The sequence below is a fragment of the Ranitomeya variabilis genome, chromosome 6 (genome assembly GCF_051348905.1).
Source record: "Ranitomeya variabilis isolate aRanVar5 chromosome 6, aRanVar5.hap1, whole genome shotgun sequence".
Classification (NCBI taxonomy): domain Eukaryota; kingdom Metazoa; phylum Chordata; class Amphibia; order Anura; family Dendrobatidae; genus Ranitomeya; species Ranitomeya variabilis.
The window spans coordinates 249,754,640-249,777,364 of record NC_135237.1 but is presented as its reverse complement, the minus strand read 5'-3'; the positions used below and the strand labels follow the sequence as shown (position 1 = coordinate 249,777,364).

The 22,725-nt window shown below is 44.0% G+C and overlaps 1 protein-coding gene across 1 annotated transcript in view; it reads right to left on the bottom strand.

Annotated features, from left to right (window-relative positions):
* Positions 1 to 22,725, bottom strand: part of EPB41L4B (erythrocyte membrane protein band 4.1 like 4B) — a 1,243,532-nt gene that overhangs the window by 217,734 nt on the left and 1,003,073 nt on the right. The window lies entirely within an intron of this gene.

The window sequence follows — 22,725 nt, the reverse complement described above, 5'->3', positions numbered from 1 at the left end:
GAAAAGGTACTGACCCTTACCCTTAAGAATTTATTTAGTAAGGTGTATGTGGGATATAAAGAATATTTAAAATCATGGTGGGAAATTAAGACTCTTGAAAATTATATGAATAACAGAATAGTCCCCCAAGGTTTAAGAATTAACATTACTCCATCACCAAGGGCATAATCCCCATAATTATTAAACCAGTGGCTAAGAGAATAAATTGATTCATCCTTGTGATTTATGCATATACTATTATCTGAGGAAAAAAAGCTACTTGATAGATCTACAACAAATCTCAACAAATTAATTGAACATGTCCTAAAGTTTAAATCAGACCCTGACTTCAATAGGAGGGTCACCAGTGGAAAATATCAAACACTCTTGAAAGAGAGAAAACAGCTGCAATTTCAAAAGGATCTTAAAGCCTTTGGAGAAAACCAGGCTTACAATTTTCAGGTGGGAAAGGCAATCTGAAGCGTTATCCTCAGATATTGATACATCAGATAGGGAAAGAAACGATATATCGGTTAGGGGGCTTCAGCAAACTAGGGGTAGACCACCCAGACAGAGATGGCAAAACCACAGATTACCATATGGAAGAAGGGATGGCAACAGAAATGGGGATGTGGGGGTAGGGACTTTCTCCATAAACTGAAATACATCTGTGTCTACCTCACCATCTTTTTTGAAGAGAGGTGTGAGGACAGGTTATTTTCTGAGAACAAGATTCAATTGAATAATGGACAAATCATTTATCTGTCCTCGCACTCCCTGACTAGGGATGAATATGATGTTTTATTAAAGGATTTCAATTTTATACCTACAAATCATTTCAACTGTTTTGAGTGGGTTAGAGACCTCAACTTATTCTGTAGGAAATTAAAATGGAGGAAGTTTTTTTATCCACAATGACCGTGAGGAATATTATCGACAGGGTCTACAGGAGGATGATATGGAGTGATATCAGGCCCTGGTGGACATTCTAAAGGAAAACAGCCATGGCCAGGATAGGGGTAAAGGCCCCTTCATGGAGCTTAAAAACAAAAGTGTGAAGATGCTGCCACAGTGGGATACTATAAGCATTGATATTTTTCTACAGCTAGTTGAGAGGGATCTATGTAAAATACTGGCAGTTGATAGAAAAGGACAACAAAATCTGGCAGAGAGTGAAACATTGGCCCTGGAGGGTTTAAGGAAAAATGAACAAATAGTAGTAAAATCATCAGATAAAGGGGACAATATGGTAGTTATGAATCACTCTACATACTGTGAGACGTGCAGTGTCATTCTCCAGGACAGGAATACATAAGAGGTTTTGAAATCAGATCCCATGAGCATTTATAAGGGAATATTAACAGAAATTCTGGACAGGGCACTTGAGAATGAATTGATCTCAAAGAATGAGTATAGTTTTCTTTTACCGAAACACCCATTGGTAGCGACATTCTATATATTGCCCAAAATTCATAAAGGTCTAAGTCCATTGAAGAGTAGACCAATTGTGTCGGGGGTCGATTCGCTGACCCAGAATTGCGGTATTTATATAGATAAGACCCTTCGACCTTTTGTTTTATCTCTTCCCTCATACATCAGGGATATTTCTGATTTATTTTGGAAACTTGAGAGTCTTCATGTGGAAAAAGATACATTGCTTGCATCAATTCATGTTGAAGTACTCTACAGTAACATCCCGCATGAATTTGGCATCCAAGGAGTCCATCTTTCTTAAACAAAGGTCTATCGCTTGTAATAGACATAATGAATTTGTCATGACCCTTCACAGGTTTACACTCTCCAATAGTGCCTTTACTTTCAATGGGAAATACTTCCACCAACTCAGGGGCACTGCAATGGGGAGTCCATGTGGCCCATCGTATGCACATCTGTTCCTGGGCTGGTGGGAGGAAACAGTGGTTTTTGGGGAGGACACAGGATGGTGGCATCAGTACGTTACGATCTAGTACACATTTATAGATGATATATTTGTTGTCAGAATGGGAACAGGTGGTCAGTTCAATAAGTTTGTAATGGAATTAACCCCTTCGCGCCATGCGCCGTACTAGTACTGCGCTGCGGGCATTGCATTTGTGCCAACCGCAGTACTAGTACGGCGCCGCCATTTTCCGGTCACCGCGTGGCATCGCGCGGTGATCGGGTTCCAATGGCTGCTGTCCCTGACAGCAGACCATCTCTGCACGTAGCTCCGGGGGGCTGCACCGCCCCCCCCGCATCAGCGATCGCTGTGATTGGCTGGTCAATTCTGACCAGCCGATCACAGCGACATGACAATAAAAAAAAAAAAAAAAAAAAAAAGCATGTGACAGGCTGTGATTGATGCTGTGTGAAGTCGCACCAATCACAGCCGTCACAGTAGGTGGGGTGATTCGCACGTCCCCTCACCTGATTAACCCCTATAGCGCTGATTGGCTGAACAATAGCTTCTAGCCAATCAGCGCCAAAGGGGTTAATTTAAAATACCGATCACCGCCCTGCACGCCATCTTTCTCTCAGATTTGGCATGCAGAGCGGTGGTCTAAGCTCCTCTGTGTCACCTGAGTGAAGGAATCCATTGGTGGTCAGTGCGATCGTCCCTGCGATCTCCTGCCTCCTGTGCTGATCTCCTGCTCCAGCTTGTGCTCCTGCTCCAGCTTGTGCTCCGTGCTGTGTGCTCTCTGCTGCCATCTGCTGCTGTGTGAGGCCTGTGATCACATCAGCAGCAGCACCTCCCCCACCCCTTTCCCATCCCCCCATCCCTGTTCCAGTACCCCCTCCCTCCCCCTCCCCCACCCTCCAATTGAATTTTTTTGCTCACTTTTTTGCGCTTTTTTTCCTGTGCGTGGCGTCCCGCGCAGAGCATTCGTGCTCTTCCTGTGTCCGCAGCGCTCTGATCAGTATCGCTGCTGATCAGAGACTTTTTATTTTTTTAGCTAGTTAGCGTAGCGGACATTGCAGTCTAAGCGACGTCCGTTTGTTTTTTTTTAGAAAAAAAATTGTAGTTAGTACAGTGTAGTTTTAGACGTAACAAGGTAACGTAGCCGGCGTCACTGTTTGGTGACGTCCCTCCATCCCTGTTCCAGTACCCCCTCACCCCCTCCAATTCAATTTTTTTAAAATGCGCGCGTGTCCAGCCTCCCGGCTTGTGATTGGTTGACCGCGACGCAACCAATCACAAGCCGGGACGTCACCGGAGGCTGGACAAGCGCGCATTTTAAAATGCGCGCGTGTCCAGCCTCCCGGCTTGTGATTGGTTGACCGCGACGCAACCAATCACAAGCCGGGACGTCACGGGAGGCTGGACAAGCGCGCATTTTAAAATGCGCGCGTGTCCAGCCTCCCGTGACGTCACGGCTTGTGATTGGTTGCGTCGCCCATGTGACTGCGATGCAACCAATCACAAAGCCGGGACGTAATTTTAAAATCCTTAAGGGCCTGAAATTACGTCACGGCTTGCTGTGATTGGTTGCGTCGCCCATGTGACTGCGACGCAACCAATCACAAAGCCGGGACGTAATTTTAAAATCCTTAAGGACCTGAAATTACGTCACGGCTTGCTGTGATTGGTTGCGTCGCCCATGTGACTGCGACGCAACCAATCACAAGCCGGGACTTCACGTAAAGGAAAGAAAAGCGCGAATTTTAAACAAAGAACGCTGCCGCTTCCCTCGGTAAGGTGCAGGCTGCGTCGGAGAGGTGAGTATAGCAATATTTTTTATTTTAATTCTCTCTTTTACACATTTTTACATTAATGTTGTTTCGATACCGATACCCGATACCACAAAAGTATCGGATCTCGGTATCGGAATTCCGATACCCGCAAGTATCGGCCGATACCCGATACTTGCGGTATCGGAATGCTCAACACTAGTGATAATGCGGAGTGTCCTCCCCGAGACAATCCAAACTTTGATCATCTATATAAAATTCGGCCAGTGATTGAACACTTCAGCAGAAAATTTGCTGAGGCGTTCACACCCCAGAGGGACATCGCTATTGATGAATCTCTCGTTCATTTCAAAGGGAGGGTGAAATTCTGACAGTACCTGCCCAGTAAGAGGTCCAGGTACGGAATAAAGCTGTACAAACTGTGCGAGAGTACCTCAGGGTACACCCACAGATTTAGGGTCTACGTGGGTAAGGACATGCAGATTAACCCCCCTGAATGCCCCCCCATCCTGGGAAAATTGTGTGGGAATTGCTGCACCCACTGCTGGATAAGGGTTATCACCTCTACATTGACAACTTTTACACCAGCATCCCACTCTTTAAGGCCCTCTCTGCCAGAGGTACAGCTGCATGTGGCACCGTGCGAAAAAATCAGCGAGGCCTCCCTAAGCCGTTAATTGGACAAATGCTGAGAAAAGGGGAAAGCAGAGCCAAATGCAGCGACAACATGCTGGTGGTCAAGTATAAGGACAAAAGGGATGTCCTTATCCTAACCACCATTCACCGTGACATCAGCACCCTTGTCACTGTTCGTGGGACCACAACACAAGTCCCAAAGCCAGATTGTATCCTGGATTACAATCGGTGCATGGGGGGTGTGGATCTCTCAGATCAGGTCCTCCAACCATACAGTGCCATGCGAAAAGCTTACGTATGGTACAAAAAATTGGCCATGCACATTGTACAGATGGCACTGTACAATGCTTTTGTGCTGTTCCGATCTACAAGCAATACGGGGGGACCTTCCTTCAGTTTCAGGAGGTAGTCATCAAGGCCCTAATGTTTGGCACTCAGGGAGGTGAGGATTCCAGTACTTCTGAATCTGATAGTGCCCATATTGTCCCAGGTCAACATTTCCCAGGACAGGTTCCCCAAACAGCGAGGACAGGACGATCACAAAAACGATGCAGAGTATGTTCCAAGAGGGGAATCCGAAAGGACACAATTTACCATTGTGAAACCTGCCCTGAGAAACCTGGCTTTTGCACTAAGGATTGCTTCAAAGCATACCACACGTCCACAAATTAATAAAATTAGTTTATACCCTGTTGACACAACACACTTTTATTATCTGATGTACCGAGCACATCTTACACATAACACCACATTATAAATTCATACACCAGTAAAACCAAAAGAATTATAATCAATACTATAAAACTATGCCTCTAGATATATTCCTTCAGGGGTGTAGTTTCCAAAATGGGGTCACTTGTAGAGGATTTCCACTGTTTAGGCACATCAGGGGCTCTGCAAACACAACATGACGCCCGCAGACCATTCCATCAAAGTCTGCAATCCAAAACGTCACTTATTCCATTCCAAGCCCCGACGTGTGCCCAAACAGTGTTTTTTCCCCACATATGGGGTATCGGCGTACTCGTGAAAAATTGCACAACATCTTTTTCTGTCTATTTTGTCCTATAACCCTTGGGAAAATAAAAAAATCGAAGCTAAAAGATCATTTTTGTGGAAAAAATGTGTTGTTTTTTTTTTCACGACTCATCATTATAATTTTTGGTGAGGCACTTGGAGGTTTACGGTGCTCACCACATATCTAAATAAATTCCTTGGGAGGTCCAGTTTTCAAAATGGGGTCACTTGTGGTGGTTTTCCACTGTTTAGGTACATAAGGGGCTCTCCAAACGCGACATGGTGTTCGATCTCAATTCCAGCCAATTTTGGTTTGAAAAAGTAAAATGGCGCTGCTTCCCTTCCGAGCCCTGCCGTGCGCCCAAACAGTAGTTTTCCCCCACATATGGGGTATCAGTGTATTCAGGAGAAATTGCACAACAACTTTAGTGGTCCATTTTCTCCTTTTATACTTGTGAAGATGAAAAAATTGTTGCTAAAAGATCATTATGTGGAAAAAAAAGTTAAATGTTAATTTTTTCCTTCCACATTCCGTTAATTCCTGTGAAGCACCTGAAGGGTTAATAAACTTCTTGAATGTGGTTTTGAGTACCTCGAGGGGTGTAGTTTTTAGAATGGTGTCACTTTTGGGTATTTTAAATCTTATAAACCCCTCAAAGTGACTTCAAATATGATGTGGTCCCTAAAAAAATGGTTTTGTAAAGGTTGTTGAAAAAATGAGAAATCGCTGTTTAACTTTTAACCCTTATAACTCCCTAACAAAAAAAAATTTGGTTCCAAAATTTTGCTGATGTAAAGTAGACATGTGGGAAATGTTATTTATTACCTAATTTGTGCGATATGATTCTCTAATGCAAGGGTATAAAAATTCAAAGTTTGAAAATTGCAACATTATCAAAATTTTCACCAAATTTCTGTTTTTTTCACAAATAAACGCAATTTTGCCACTATCACAAAATACAATATGTCATGAGAAAACAGTCTCAGAATCACCAGGATCCGTTGAAGCGTTTCAGAGTTATTACCTCATAAAGTGACAATGGTCAGAATTGTAAAAATTGGCCCTGTCACTTAGGTGAAAACAGGCTTCGGGTGAAGAGGTTAAACAACAATATGGGCCTAGGTTTTACATCAGAATTTCATAATGATGAATTACCATAATTATGGATTACCATTTGATATCGTCAATCATTAAGAAGGATCCCAATGGTATTTTAACAACAAAGATTTATCCTCAACCTACAAGTACAAATAGTCTCTTACATCTCTTACAGGGCATCCCTAAGGGCCAATATTTTAGATTAACGAGGAACTGTTCGGTCATGAGGACGTTCCACAGTTAGGCAGGGGACATGTACAAGAGTTTTTAGGAGATAGGTTATTCAGATCATGTCTTAGCCCAGGCTTTTAATTGTGCAGAGAAGGAGGATAGACAATCCTTGTTACAAAAACGTAGTGGTGAAGGTGATACCCCAAGTGAGATAACTAGAGTCATTGGCACCTTTGATGAACAAAATTGGAGGGTGAGAGATGTTATTAATAGACATTGGGATATTTTGAAGATGGATCCAGACTTGAAGGACATTGTAGGGGAACATCCAACCATTACCTAGGTCCATTAAAGATATATTGGTACACAACCACTAGAAGAAACCCACAGTCAGCGGTACGTGACTAGATAGGAAACCATGTGGGTTCTTTAAATGCAGTAACTGTAATTTTTGCAAATGGATGAAACCCAATAAGTCCTTCAAGAGCTCCTCAATAGGGAAATTATTTTTTTCAGAGAGCTTTTTCAAATTGTAAAACCTCAGGGATTGTTTACAAGGCCACATGTTCTTGCCCAAGAGATTATGAAGGAAAAACTAAAAGGGAATTCCGGAGAAGAATCGGTGGACACCTGGGGAATATAAGAAATGATAGGGATACCCCCCTGGCCTGACACATGAGATTGGTCCATCAGGGAGATTTGGAGAATATAAGTTTTATGATCATTGAGGTAGTAAAATCGGCCCCAGAGGAGGTGATCATGACAGGTTCATTCTAAGAAGGGAGTGCGAATGGACATTCAGACTGGATTCCCTTCAACCCAAAAGGATAAATGAGCAGATGTCGTTTGCCTGTTTTGTGTAGAGCTATCTTACTGTTTTTTTGGTCATGGATAGATCAATCTATTAGCCAATACCTTTTCCCTTCTAGGGATGCACAGATTTCTGTGAATTGACAACTTTGATTTATCTCTGCAAAGGGTCTGCTTGCCTCTCAAGGACTCATTTAAATATATTCGTTTGAATCTGATATTCTTTCAAAAGGTTTATTTAACTCATATGATCAAATGAATAATAATTTTTTCCAACCAAAGGATATGAATATATTACCAGAGACCTGGGTTATTGATTTATTACTCAGCAATATGTTTGATATGTTAGAAGTTATAACTAGCGGCTATAATGAGGTCCTACCTGTTTTTTAATACCTCTTCCCCTGTTTGCGGCACTCATTGTACATGCGCAGTATGAGTAATAAACTATGATTTTTCTATGTTGCTCTTTAATCCTGCGCAGGCGGCCACGACTTGAGACACTTTAAACCAGAAGGTAAGTTTATACACTTCCGTGCATTCTATGTTGAGCATGCGCGGGTTTCTTTTACCGGAATATATCACTGAATTCCGTGCGCTACAGGTTGGAACGCAACACGAAGCAGGCGCCAATAGGCTAATCATGGCTTGGGGGAATATCCGGTATAGGTAAGGTGGGCTATTTAAGCAGAGGCCGAGATCATTCTGTGCACATCACTCTCTATCAAGATGCATTATCTGACTTCAGGCCTCCTGATGAACCGCTAAGGTTACTTTCACACATCAGTTTTTTGCCGTCAGGCACAATCCAGTGAATTTTGCAAAAAAACAGATCCGACAAAAGTTGCTGCCGGATCCATTTTTTTCTCATAGACTTGTATTAGCACCGGATTTTCCAGATGGCCTCACATTTCATCCATTTTTTGCCGGATCCCCCGAAAATTTGTTTTCCGGAGGCCGGAAAAAACGTACATAGGAACGTTTTTTCTGTCCGACGGAAAAAAGGCCATCAATAGATTCGACGGAAAACGTATGAAACGTGAGGTGAAATGATGGAATCCGGTGACGAATCCGTTTCTTTTTTTACAGAAATCATGCATTTTCCATTCTGGTCTCTCTCCCTCTTCCTCTCTTTGCCTCTCTCTCCTCCCTGGAACAGGAAGTCCAAACTCTATCCCCTGGTTAAACAAAATTAAAAAAAAATGGATCCAGCAAAAAAATGGATCTGTTACATCAGTTTTTCACAATTTGTGCCAGATCCGTTTTTTTTTTAAATTTGCCAGATTGGGCCTGATGGCAAAAAACTGATGTGTGAAAGTAGCCTAAGGTGAAATGCGTTGAGGCAATGGAAGGTGGGTGGCATTATTTCAGATGAGTACTTTGGTTTTTGCATGATATCTGACAGCGGGCCTTTACACTCCCATCAGGGGTATGGTCGCAGTTGATCTATTTTCATCTGGCCAGTGTTGCTCACATATGTGTGGCAAATAGGAGTATATGGTTCTGATGATATCTATGGTTATTGTGTACAAAAAATCATGTGCACTGTTCTTGACCAATATTTATTGAGCCGCACTAATTTTGGCCAGTATCTATGTCCATTTTCTTGATGTGGATGTTGAGTGAGGACAGGATACTGATCTGAGATTCCAGATCCATTGAATACATCTCTTTATCTGACCCAATGTGCATTGTTTGTGGCAAATATGTATTGATTTTTTCTTGTGGCCAGTTTTTCACTGATCCTAATGCATGGATATCTGTTTGTACTCTGAATAAGCCACCAGGTCTATGTATACTTACATGTTTTTAAAACTTCACATTGGGCTGTAGGGTCTCGTTCTTTGCAGGTTTGATCTATGTCTAGAGATAGTGGTTCCCTATTGAGGGTTTGGGGGTGACATCAGTTATAGGGTGCATCTAGGGGATAATAGGGGCAGCTGACGCTGAGCAGGGGTGCCGCAACACTATCACCCCTAGGGTGCCAACCCTGTTGTGAATTCCGCTCTTGGGCTCCCTCCGGTGGTTGTAAGTAGCACTTTTGTTAATTCTGCTCTTGGGCTCCCTCCTGTGGTTTTGAGTGGTATAGCTGCTTCTTGGATTTAGCTTTAGCAGCTGCTTCCACTGATCGTCTTTTTGGCTCGGCTATTTTAGTCTGGCCCTAGCCCTCAATCAATGCCAGTTGTCAATTTTTCCTGCTTGGAGCCACTGCTCTTTTGGATTTCCCTGACACTCTGTCCAGTTCAGCAAAGATAAGTCCTTGCTTGTCCTTTTGCAGTCCATTTGTTGTGGACTTTATTGTTCAGCACATTCTATGTTTTGCTCATTTGTCCAGCTTATCAGTATGGATCTATTTAGCTAAGCTGGAAGCTCTGGGCTGCAGATTTTGCCCTCCACACCTTTAGTCAGGTGTGGAGATTTTTGCATATCTCTACGGTGGACTTTTTCTAGTTTTTATTACTGACCGCACAGTGTTCTTTCCTTACTATGTATATAGCTAGAAGTGGCCTCCTTTGCTAAATCTTGTTTCATACTACGTATGTCATTTCCTTCTCCTCTCACAGTCAATATTTGTGGGGGGCCATCCTATCCTTTGGGGATTTTCTCTGAGGCAAGATAGCTTTCCTGTTTCTACCTTTAGGGGTAGCTAGTTCTCTGGCTGAGACGAGGTGTCCAGGGAGTGACAGGAACATCCCACGGCTACTTCTAGTGTTGTGTTAAGATCAGGAACTGCGGTCTGTATAGTTACCACCTGCTCAGAGCTAGTCGCATGTTGCTCCTAAATTACCAGTCTTTAACAGTACAACTGGCCCAAAAATTAGTTGAATGCATCTCAAAAGAAGGAAAAGAAAAAGAGTTCTGAGCCATTTTTTTTTTCTTTAGTCTGTTTTGTCTTTTTCCTTCCTCTTAATCTCTGGGTGGATTTGGGCGCGGACATGGATGTTCAGGGTCTGTTTTCTCGTGTGGATCAGCTTGCTGCAAGAGTTCAGAGTATCCAAGATTATGTTGTTCAGACTCCAGTCTTAGAGCCTAGAATTCCTACTCCAGATTTGTTTTACGGGGATAGATCTAAGTTTTTGAACTTTAAAAATAATTGCAAATTGTTTTTTGCTCTGAAACCCCGTTCCTCTGGTGACCCCACTCAGCAAGTTAAAATAGTTATTTCTCTGCTGCGTGGTGACCCTCAGGACTGGGCATTCTCCCTTGAGTCAGGGGATCCGGCATTGCTTAATGTAGATGCATTTTTTCAATCGCTCGGATTATTGTATGACGAACCTAACTCTGTGGATCATGCGGAAAAAACCTTGTTGGCTCTGTGCCAGGGTCAGGAAGCGGCAGAATTATACTGCCAGAAATTTAAAAAATGGTCTGTGCTCACTAAATGGAATGAGGACGCTCTGGCAGCAATTTTCAGAAAGGGTCTTTCTGAAGCCCTTAAAGATGTTATGGTGGGGTTCCCCACGCCTGATGGTCTGAGCGAATCTATGTCTCTAGCCATTCAGATCGATCGGCGCCTGCGTGAGCGCAAAGTGGTGCACCATATGGCAGCATCCTCTGAGCGGAGTCTTGAGCCTATGCAATGTGATAGGATTCTGACTAGAGCGGAACAGAGGGGATACAGACGTCAGAATGGGCTGTGTTTTTACTGTGGTGATTCAGCTCACACTATCTCTGATTGCCCTAAGCGTATTAAGAGGGTTGCTAGATCTGTTACCATTAGTACTATACAGCCTAAGTTTCTCCTGTCTGTGACCCTGATTTGCTCATTGTCATCTTTCTCTGTCATGGCATTTGTGGATTCAGGTGCTGCCCTGAACTTAATGGACTTAGAATTTGCCAGGCGCTGTGGTTTTTCTTTGCAGCCTTTGCAGAGCCCTATTCCTTTGAGGGGTATTGATGCTACACCGTTGGCCAAGAATAAACCTCAGTATTGGACTCAGTTGACTATGTGCATGGCTCCAGCACATCAGGAAGATTGTCGTTTTCTGGTGTTGCGTAATTTACATGATGTTGTTGTACTGGGTTTTCCATGGTTACAAGTACACGGTGGCGCAGTGGTTAGCACAGCAGCCTTGCAGCGCTGGAGTCCTGGGTTCTAATCCCACCTTGGGCAACATCTGCAAAGAGTTTGTATGTTCTCTCCGTGTTTGCGTGGGTTTCCTCCGGGCACTCCGGTTTCCTCCCACATTCCAAAGACATACTGATAGGGAATTTAGATTGTGAGCCCCGTGGGGGACAGCGATGATACTGTGTACAAACTGTAAAGCGCTGCATAATATGTTAGCGCTATATAAAAATAAAAAAGAAAAAAAGAAGAAGATTACACAATCCAGTGTTGGATTGGAAATCGATGTCTGTGACTAGTTGGGGTTGTCAAGGGGTACATAGTGACGTTCCTTTAATGTCAATTTCCTCTTCCCCCTCTTCTGATGTTCCTGAATTTTTGTCAGATTTCCAGGATGTATTCGATGAGCCCAAGTCCAGTTCCCTTCCTCCACATAGGGACTGTGATTGTGCTATTGACTTGATTCCAGGCTCTAAGTTCCCTAAGGGCCGACTTTTCAACCTGTCTGTGCCAGAACATACCGCTATGCGGAGCTATGTTAAGGAGTCCTTGGAGAAGGGGCATATTCGGCCGTCTTCATCACCATTGGGAGCGGGATTCTTTTTTGTTGCCAAGAAGGATGGCTCCTTGAGACCCTGTATTGATTATCGCCTTCTTAATAAGATCACGGTCAAATTCCAATACCCTTTACCTTTGCTCTCTGGTTTGTTTGCTCGGATTAAGGGGGCTAGTTGGTTTACCAAGATTGACCTTCGAGGGGCATATAATCTTGTTCGTATTAAACAGGGTGACGAATGGAAAACTGCATTTAATACGCCTGAAGGCCATTTTGAATACCTGGTGATGCCTTTCGGGCTTTCTAATGCTCCTTCTGTATTTCAGTCCTTCATGCATGACATTTTCCGCAATTATCTTGATAAATTCTTGATTGTGTATTTGGATGATATTTTGATTTTTTCCAATGATTGGGAGTCTCATGTGAAGCAGGTCAGGATGGTATTCCAGATCCTTCGTGATAATGCTCTATTTGTGAAGGGGTCTAAGTGCCTATTTGGAGTTCAGAAGGTCTCTTTTTTGGAGTTTATTTTTTCTCCTTCGTCTATAGAAATGGATCCTGTTAAGGTCCAAGCCATTCATGACTGGATTCAACCCACATCTGTGAAGAGCCTTCAGAAATTTTTGGGCTTTGCTAATTTTTATCGCCGTTTCATTGCCAACTTCTCTAGTGTGGTTAAGCCCCTGACCGATTTGACGAAGAAAGGCGCTGATGTGACAAATTGGTCCTCTGAGGCTGTTGAGGCCTTTCAGGAGCTTAAGCGCCGATTTACTTCTGCCCCTGTCTTGCGTCAGCCGGATATGTCTCTTCCTTTTCAGGTTGAGGTTGATGCTTCTGAGATTGGGGCAGGGACCGTTTTGTCACAGAGGAATTCTGATGGTTCCTTGATGAAACCATGTGCCTTCTTTCCCCGAAAGTTTTCGCCTGCGGAACGCAATTATGATGTCGGCAATCGGGAGTTGTTGGCTATGAAGTGGGCATTTGAGGAGTGGCGACATTGGCTTGAGGGGGCCAAGCACCGTATTGTGGTCTTGACCGATCATAGGAATCTGATTTACCTCGAGTCGGCCAAGCGGCTGAACCCTAGACAGGCTCGATGGTCCATGTTTTTCTCCCGTTTCGATTTTGTGGTTTCATATCTTCCGGGATCAAAGAATGTTAAAGCGGATGCCCTCTCTAGGAGTTTTTTGCCTGATTCTCCTGGAGTTCTTGAGCTGGTTGGCATTCTTAGGGAAGGGGTGATTCTTTCTGCCATCTCCCCTGATTTACGGCGGGTGCTTCAGGAATTTCAGGCTGATAAACCTGACCGCTGTCCTGTGGGGAAGCTGTTTGTTCCTGATAGATGGACAAGTAAGGTGATTTCTGAGATCCATTGTTCGGTGTTGGCCGGTCATCCTGGGATTTTTGGTACCAGAGATTTGGTGGCTAGGTCCTTTTGGTGGCCTTCCTTGTCGCGGGATGTGCGTTCTTTTGTGCAGTCCTGTGGGACTTGTGCCTGGGCTAAGCCTTGCTGTTCACGCGCTAGTGGGTTGCTTTTGCCTTTGCCTGTCCCTGAGAGGCCCTGGACGCATATTTCCATGGATTTTATTTCGGATCTTCCTGTGTCCCATAGGATGTCTGTTATCTGGGTGGTTTGTGACCGGTTCTCTAAGATGGTCCATTTGGTACCTTTGACTAAATTGCCTTCCTCCTCTGATTTGGTTCCATTGTTTTTTCAGCATGTGGTTCGTTTGCATGGCATTCCGGAAAATATTGTGTCTGACAGAGGTTCCCAGTTTGTTTCCAGGTTTTGGTGGCCCTTTTGTGCTAGGATGGGCATTAATTTGTCTTTTTCTTCGGCGTTCCATCCTCAGACAAATGGCCAAACTGAGCAAACTAATCAAACCTTGGAAACCTATTTGAGATGCTTTGTGTCTGCTGATCAGGATGATTGGGTGGCTTTCTTGCCGTTGGCCGAGTTTGCCCTTAATAATCGGGCCAGTTCGGCTACTTTGGTTTCGCCTTTTTTTTGTAATTTTGGTTTCCATCCTCGTTTTTCTTCAGGGCAGGTTGAGCCTTCTGATTGTCCTGGTGTAGATTCTGTGATGGACAGGTTACAGCAGATTTGGACTCATGTGGTAGACAATTTGACGTTGTCTCAGGAAAAGGCTCAGCGTTTTGCTAACCGCCGTCGGTGTGTTGGTCCTCGGCTTCGTGTGGGGGATTTAGTCTGGTTATCTTCTCATCATGTTCCTATGAAGGTTTCTTCCCCTAAGTTCAAGCCTTGGTTTATTGGTCCTTATAAGATCTCTGAGATTATCAATCCAGTGTCTTTTCGTTTGGCCCTTCCAGCCTCTTTTGCCATCCACAATGTTTTCCATAGATCTTTGTTGCGGAGATATGTGGTGCCCGTTGTTCCCTCTGTTGATCCTCCTGCCCCGGTGTTGGTTGAGGGGGAGTTGGAATATGTGGTTGAGAAAATTTTGGATTCTCGTTTTTCGAGCGGAGGCTTCAGTATCTTGTTAAGTGGAAGGGTTATGGCCAGGAGGATAATTCTTGGGTGGTTGCCTCCGCTGTCCATGCTGCCGATTTGGTTCGTGCTTTTCACTTGGCTCGTCCTGATCGGCCTGGGGGCTCTGGTGAGGGTTCGGTGACCCCTCCTCAAGGGGGGGGGGTACTGTTGTGAATTCCGCTCTTGGGCTCCCTCCGGTGGTTGTAAGTAGCACTTTTGTGAATTCTGCTCTTGGGCTCCCTCCTGTGGTTTTGAGTGGTATAGCTGCTTCTTGGATTTAGCTTTAGCAGCTGCTTCCACTGATCGTCTTTCTGGCTCGGCTATTTTAGTCTGGCCCTAGCCCTCAATCAATGCCAGTTGTCAATTGTTCCTGCTTGGAGCCACTGCTCTTTTGGATTACCCTGACACTCTGTCCAGTTCAGCAAAGATAAGTCCTTGCTTGTCCTTTTGCAGTCCATTTGTTGTGGACTTTATTGTTCAGCACATTCTATGTTTTGCTCATTTGTCCAGCTTATCAGTATGGATCTATTTAGCTAAGCTGGAAGCTCTGGGCTGCAGATTTTGCCCTCCACACCTTTAGTCAGGTGTGGAGATTTTTGCATATCTCTGCAGTGGACTTTTTCTAGTTTTTATTACTGACCGCACAGTGTTCTTTCCTTACTATGTATATAGCTAGAAGTGGCCTCCTTTGCTAAATCTTGTTTCATACTACGTATGTCATTTCCTTCTCCTCTCACAGTCAATATTTGTGGGGGGCTATCCTATCCTTTGGGGATTTTCTCTGAGGCAAGATAGCTTTTCTGTTTCTACCTTTAGGGGTAGCTAGTTCTCCGGCTGTGACGAGGTGTTCAGGGAGTGACAGGAACATCCCACGGCTACTTCTAGTGTTGTGTTAAGATCAGGAACTGCGGTCTGTATAGTTACCACCTGCTCAGAGCTAGTCGCATGTCGCTCCTAAATTACCAGTCCATAACACAACCCCCCCTGTTAGGCAGGAATAAGTACAGTATTTACCAGGGAACGGCAACAAACCTTTCCAAAGGTTTTGGTTTTATTTGTGTTTACACAGTGTGTTTTTGTTTTTGGTGAGCACGTCCCAATTTTTAGTGAAATAAAGATGCAGTTATGAATAGGATGTTCTATATGAGATGTTTTCCAAATTGCAGGACCTCAGGAGTAGTATATCTCTGCACATGTACGTGCTCCAAGAACTATGTGGGTAAAACAAAACGCAAATTGAATGTCCGGATTAGCAAGTACCTTGGGGATGTAAGACATGGTAGAGAAAGCCCACTAGCACGCTATGTGAATTCAGAGCACGGTGAGGACATTGGATGTATTTTTTTTTCGTGTTACAGAAAAAAGGAGACACTGGCTAGAATCTTTCAGTTGTAAGGGACTCAATGAACAGTTGAGCTTTTCAAGCTTCATCTGAAATTAGAGTCTTTACATTATGGCCTGTGTGACCAGTTCTTTAAGGTTTCAGTGAAACCTTTTGTTTGGTTTCCACTCATTGTTTTTGTGGTACCACTCATTATGGTGGTATTTTTATTATTCAATTTTGTAACTCATTACTGTCACGATAATGTGAATATGCTATGTTTGAGTATCTACCTAAAAGTACATTGGCTTCTCAGACACACGCTGTGAGCCTTTCCAACCCCCCTCTTCAGCTGCATAGGAAACTCGCCTTCTCACTACACACTCTGTGCAACTTGATACCAATGTGAAGCAGCCACTCCCTGAAGAATTTATATGGTTCTAAGCTGCAGCAGTCAAATCTCCTTACCCTACTCATTCCCCTGTCCCACCTGCTACTGGTTGAAACTAGTGTAGAAACCATAAGCTTTTATTGTTCTATTAAACTGATATATACGGGCACCGATCCGGGCTAGAGATATAAGAATTATATATTCCGGATATCCATTGATAAATCTATAACTCACTGAAACCGATAGCAGCTAAGTGAACGAGTGAAGAGAGTGGATTTCTCCGTTAGCGGATCATGTAATTACTCCTCGTTTACACTTAAAAGAATCCCCATGATGTGGGGCACATCCTGATCATTGTGTATTTAGTATATGAGATTCATACAGCTAGCTAGACATAAAAATAGTTTTCATAATTCTAAGTAAAGGGGAGGTTTCAGTCTCTAAGTGAGGTCACCACAGAGGGATTGCCTGGGGTTTGGGCTGTGAGATAACTTAGTGAGACAGCAGTCTTGCAGTGTCTTTGTCTGGGGTCTAGCTGCTACAAAGGGGTGATGCATTTGGATATATGCTCCCCCTCCTCCACAGCACACGGCCAGCCATGATGATGCAATGACATATCGACCTGTAAGTGTTAGTTTCATTTGTAATCCTTTTTTATTTGTAACTGTATTGTTCATATGATTTGTCTTCTTTATAATATCTTTTCATACCTCTGTAAACACTGCCTACATTTTTTGGAGTAAAATATAAAACTACTAGCTTGTCCCTCCATGCTCTATAACGAACTGTCACGTCCTCTGAAGTGCATTACATTACTGATTTGGGTTGGCTCCGGACCTGTTAATAATTAGGAAATCGGAGCTGGTGACAGTGGAATTGTCCTGTGCGTTGGGAGGCTTTGTAGCAACGGCGGCATTGATAATTAATGTTCCCGCCTGAGTGGGAGCAATTATATCACCCTCGCTGCAGTGTGCCCAATAGCCAGTACATAGCAGGCAGCCTTTCTGGTGACTAATTACCCTAGGTGCAGTACCCTGCCTGACCTGAGGATAAGGGGCCACCAGAGAGCTGCAAGTTCCAAACCAGAACTGGGAAGTGGGATATAGATAAATCCCCTTCAGAAAGAACCAGGGGCAACCAAACAACCCTGGTTCATGACAAATTGGTGTGAGTGGTGAGGATGATAAAGGTATCCTCCCCGTGAACCGTGACATATTGGTGGGATCCCTGACATATCCGGTGGGATCCGTGACATATTGGTGGCAGTGCGGAGGAATCCCTGACATATCTGGTGGGATTCCGTGACAATTACTCTTTTGGATTTTGGTTGATTATTCTATTTTGTAGTCATACTTACCATTTTGGTACTTTGGGCGGAGGTGGGTCCTTTAGCATCCTTAGATAGGGGGAGAATCTTTATGCATGTTGGGCAATAGATTTGACAATCTTTATGATAAAATTATTGTGGAACATCTGCCTCCTTTTAAGTTATGCCCATTGTTTTGGCTAATTTGTGAACACTGGAGCATGATCATGCGGTTCATGAGCATTCATTTGCTGTAATATAGCGCAGTCTACTTTTCATGGATGCCATATTTGCTTACTTCCCTGTGGAACACATTCTGCATTCCACTGACATCATTTCTGGCTTTTGCAGTGTGACTTCTGGCTTCTGTTGATCGGCAGTTTCCAGTATTGGAAAGCGCAGATTTCAATTGCATGGTTACCACTAAGTACTACATATAACCCATATAAATGGCGGTGTCTCTTTTAGAGGCAGCACATTTATTTGGCCAGGTGTAGATAATTTGGAGTCTCAAATCAGTCTCCTGATGAACCCTGGAGGGGTTGCAGGGGGAAACGCGTTGGGACAGGGGCAGCTTAAAATGATAAGTGTCATCTTTTCTTACCACTTGCTATGTTCATATTAGGGGACATGTATCTGCAAGTTTTTATTGAGATATGAGAGTCCTCAGTGGTTGATACTTTGTCTTTTTACATCAATTAAGGAATTTGCTCTTCAGACCTTCTGGGGTCATCACAACATAGAACCAGACTCATTCACAGGACCATAAAACATTAAGACTTCCTTATCTATGAACTGTTCCAATATTTATGGCTATCCCTCTCACATAATGATAATTCTGCTTCACCTCACTTGTCTTATCTATTGCCTTCTTTCTCTCTGTGCTGAGTTGTATATAAGTATGTGATTCTTCAGAACTTGCTTTAGTCTTTGCCTGATGAAGGGACCTGCATAGTCTCGAAAGCTTGCAATTTGTTATCATCTTTTCAGTTAGCCATTAAAAGGTATCAACCACTGAGGACTCTCACGTCTAAATAATGTTCTATCTACTGGCTAACATGGTAGAAAGATATACAGTATATCTTTCCTGCATTAAGATATGCTATTTATTTGGTGAAGGTGTTGACCTGGGGCAACTATAAAGAAGAGTGTATAGTCTATGTATAGGGCATATGTGGGGTCCACATAGTGGGACTTAATGAGGTATCAGATTCATTGTTTCTGATCATGTTTACTGTCCTGATCTTTTCCATATCTTTCACATATGCTTGCTGGAGTTTGTTAGGCAAAGGATTATGAAATGTATATTGTTGTCTTTTACTGTTAAAGATCGCTATCCAAGAAGTATCATTTCTCCTTGCGGAGATTGACATGCTAAGCATGCCGAGATGAGGAGACTTAAAGCTGCAATGCTCCTCTGTGAAATATGCAAATAGTCTCTTCAGAGAGGAAGAGGAATAGAACATTGACTTTTAGGATTGCTACTTCCATTAGGTGACACTAGAGTTCAAGTCCTCTTCCTCTCTGAAGAGTCTATTTGCACTGTTAAAGATCAAGTGTTTTGGATATTTTCAAGCTGGATGTTATCATATACATCTATTTTATTATCTCTCTATATAGTCTGATGAACTACTTGTAATGCCCCTTTTTTACTTTTTACTAGAGTTGAGCGACTTTTACTTTTTTCGGATCGAGTCGGGTTTTGCGAAACCCGACTTTGTCAAAAGTCGGGTCGGGTGAAATTGGCTGATTATTGCGTAAAGTTGGGGGCCGACTGAAACACAAAACCCAATGCAAGTCAATGGAGAATCAAAGTCGGCAGTGAGTGGAGGACAGGAAAACACCTACAATGCCAAAAACATCAATTCTTATTACTGAAGCTTGTCAATCTTAATTTACTTTATAATAATAGTTATGCATTGAAAACTGGGGGTCATTTGGCTAAAGATGTGGGGGGGTAAGGCTGGCTCAAGATTTTTGTGGGCCCAGGAAATACGGAATACGTCACGGCGGTGGAGCAGGGAGAGGTAAGTATTTCAACTTTGCAAGTGCTGTGATCCTGAGCAAGCAGGGGGGCCCACTCATTGGCATTGGCACTGGCACAGGGCCCCTCATAGTACGGCGGTGTGTTTGACGGCGGGGGCGCCTCCCACCGGCAGAGACACTTTTGCGTACTATGAGGGGCCCTGTGCCAGTGACATCGCCAATGAGTATGCCCCCTTACCTGATGAAGGAACCTGCACTTTCATCTGCACCTTCCTCTTTGTCCCCGTGTAAGGTGGTATAGTATGCGGGAAGGGGAACCTGACTTTCAGCAGAGTCAGATTCTAGCTGTGTAGAGTGCAAGGGGAATGTAGTGGTCTGGGTCAATGTACCAGCAGACTCATCTAGCTGTGGCTGGGTAATGGGCAGGATGAGGAGGAAACACAGATATAGGCCCAAATAATAAAGTGGGCTAAATGCAGTTCAAATGTGGCAACAGGACTAGTGTTGAGCATTCCGATACCGCAAGTATCGGGTATCGGCCGATACTTAGCGGTATCAGAATTCCGATACCGAGAGCCGATACTTTTGTTGTATCGGGAATCGGTATCGGGATCGATATAATGTGTAAAATAAAGAATTAAAATAAAAAATATTGCTATACTCACCTCTCCGACGCAGCCTACACCTTACCAAGGAAACCGGCAGCCTTGTTTGCTTAAAATGCGCGCGTTTACTGCCTTCCGTGACGTCACGGCTTCTGATTGGTCGCGTGCCGCCCATGTGACCGCGACGCGACCAATCACAACAAGCCGTGACGTAATTTTCAGGTCCTGAATGCCTAATTCTAGGCATTCAGGACCTGAAAATTACGTCACGGCTTGTGATTGGTCGCGTGCCGCCCATGTGACGCGACGCGACCAATCACAAGCCGTGACGTAATTTTCAGGTCCTGAATGCCTAATTCTAGGCATTCAGGACCTGAAAATTACATCACGGGTTGTTGTGATTGGTCGCATCGCGGTCACATGGGCGGCACGCGACCAATCAGAAGCCGTGACGTCACGGAAGGCAGTAAACGCGCGCATTTTAAGCAAACAAGGCTGCCGGTTTCCTCGGTAAGGTGCAGGCTGCGTCGGAGAGGTGAGTATAGCAATATTTTTTATTTTAATTCTTTATTTTACACATTAAAATGGATCCCAGGGCCTGAAGGAGAGTTTCCTCTCCTTCAGACCTTGGGAACCATCAGGGATACCGTCCGATACTTGAGTCCCATTGACTTGTATTGGTATCGGGTATCGGTATCGGATTAGATCCGATACTTTGCCGGTATCGGCCGATACTTTCCGATACCGATACTTTCAAGTATCGGACGGTATCGCTCAACACTAAACAGGACTAAACAGGCGGCATTGCTTTGTTCAGCGGAGGACAACTGTAAGGAGTGGCAGACACAGTTAGTAGGCCCAAATAATTAAAGGGAACCTGTCACCCCGTTTTTTCCGTATGAGATAAAAATACCGTTAAATAGGGCCCGAGCTGTGCATTACAATAGTGTATTTCGTGGAAACTGTTTCCCCACCTATGCTGCCGAAATACGTTACCAAAGTCGCCATTTTCGCCTGTCAATCAGGCTGGTCTGGTCAGATGGGCGTGGTGACATCGCTGTTTCTTCCCCCAGATCTTGCTTATTTTTCCATTGGTGGCGTAGTGGTTTGCGCATGCACAAGTGCCGAATCCACTGCACAGGGGAGGAAAAAGAGCGCGATCTGTGCTATTCCCCTGGTGATCGGTGGGGGCGGCCATCTTCCTGAGGCCGCGCATGCGCAGATGGAGCGCTCTTGCTGCCCGGGGCTTCAGAAAAATGGCCACGGGATGCCACGTGTGCGCAGATGGAGATCGCGGCAGCCATTTTCCTGAAGCAGAGTTCGCATCTCAGGCCAACGGAAAAATAAGCAAGATCTGGGGGAAGAAACAGCGATGTCACCACGCCCATCTGACCAGACCAGCTTGATTGACAGGCGAAAATGGCGACTTTGGTAACGTATTTCGGCAGCATAGGTGGGGAATCAGGGTCCACAAAATGCACTATTGTAATGCACAGCTCAGGCCCTATTTAACGGTATTTTTATCTCATACGGAAAAAAGGGGTGACAGGTTCCCTTTAAGTAGGCTAAAAGCAGTTCAAAATTGGTAAGAGGACTAAACTGGCGGCATTGCTTTGTTCAGCGGAGGACAACTGTAATGAGGGGCAGACACAGTTAGTAGGCCCAAATAATTAAGTAGGTTAAATGCAGTTCAAAATTGATAACAGGACTAAACTGGCGGCATTGCTTTCTTCAGCGGAGGACAACTGTAAGGAGTGGCAGACACAGTTAGTAGGCCCAAATAATAAAGTAGGCTAAATGCAGTTCAAAATTGGTAACAGGACTAAACTGGCGGCATTGCTTTCGTCAGCGGAGGACAACTGTAAGGAGTGGCAAACACAGTTAGTAGGCCCAAATAATAAAGCGGGCTAAATGCAGTTCAAAATTGGTATTGGTAACAGGACTAAACAGGCGGCATTGCTTTGTTCAACGGAGGACAACTGTAAGGAGTGGCAGACACAGTTAGTAGGCCCAAATAATTAAGTAGGCTAAATGCAGTTCAAAATTAATATCAGGACTAAACTAGCGTCATTGCTTTGTTCAGAGGAGGACAACTGTAATGAGGGGCAGACACAGTTAGTAGGCCCAAATAATAAAGTGGGCTAAATGCAGTTCAAAATTGGTAACAGGATTAAACTGGCGGCATTGCTTTCTTCAGCGGAGGACAACTGTAAGGAGTGGCAGACACAGTTAGTAGGCCCAAATAATAAAGTAGGCTAAATGCAGTTCAAAATTGGTAACAGGACTAAACTGGCGGCATTGCTTTGTTCAGCGGAGGACAACTGTAATGAGGGGCAGACACAGTTAGTAGGCTCAAATAATTAAGTAGGCTAAATGCAGTTCAAAATTGGTAACAGGACTAAACTGGCGGCATTGCTTTGTTCAGCGGAGGACAACTGAAATGAGGGGCAGACACAGTTAGTAGGCCCAAATAATTAAGTAGGCTAAATGCAGTTCAAAATTGGTAGCAGGACTAAACTGGTGGCATTGCTTTGTTCAGCGGAGAACAACTGTAATGAGGGGCAGACACAGTTAGTAGGCCGAAATAATTAAGTAGGCTAAATGCAGTTCAAAATTGGTAAC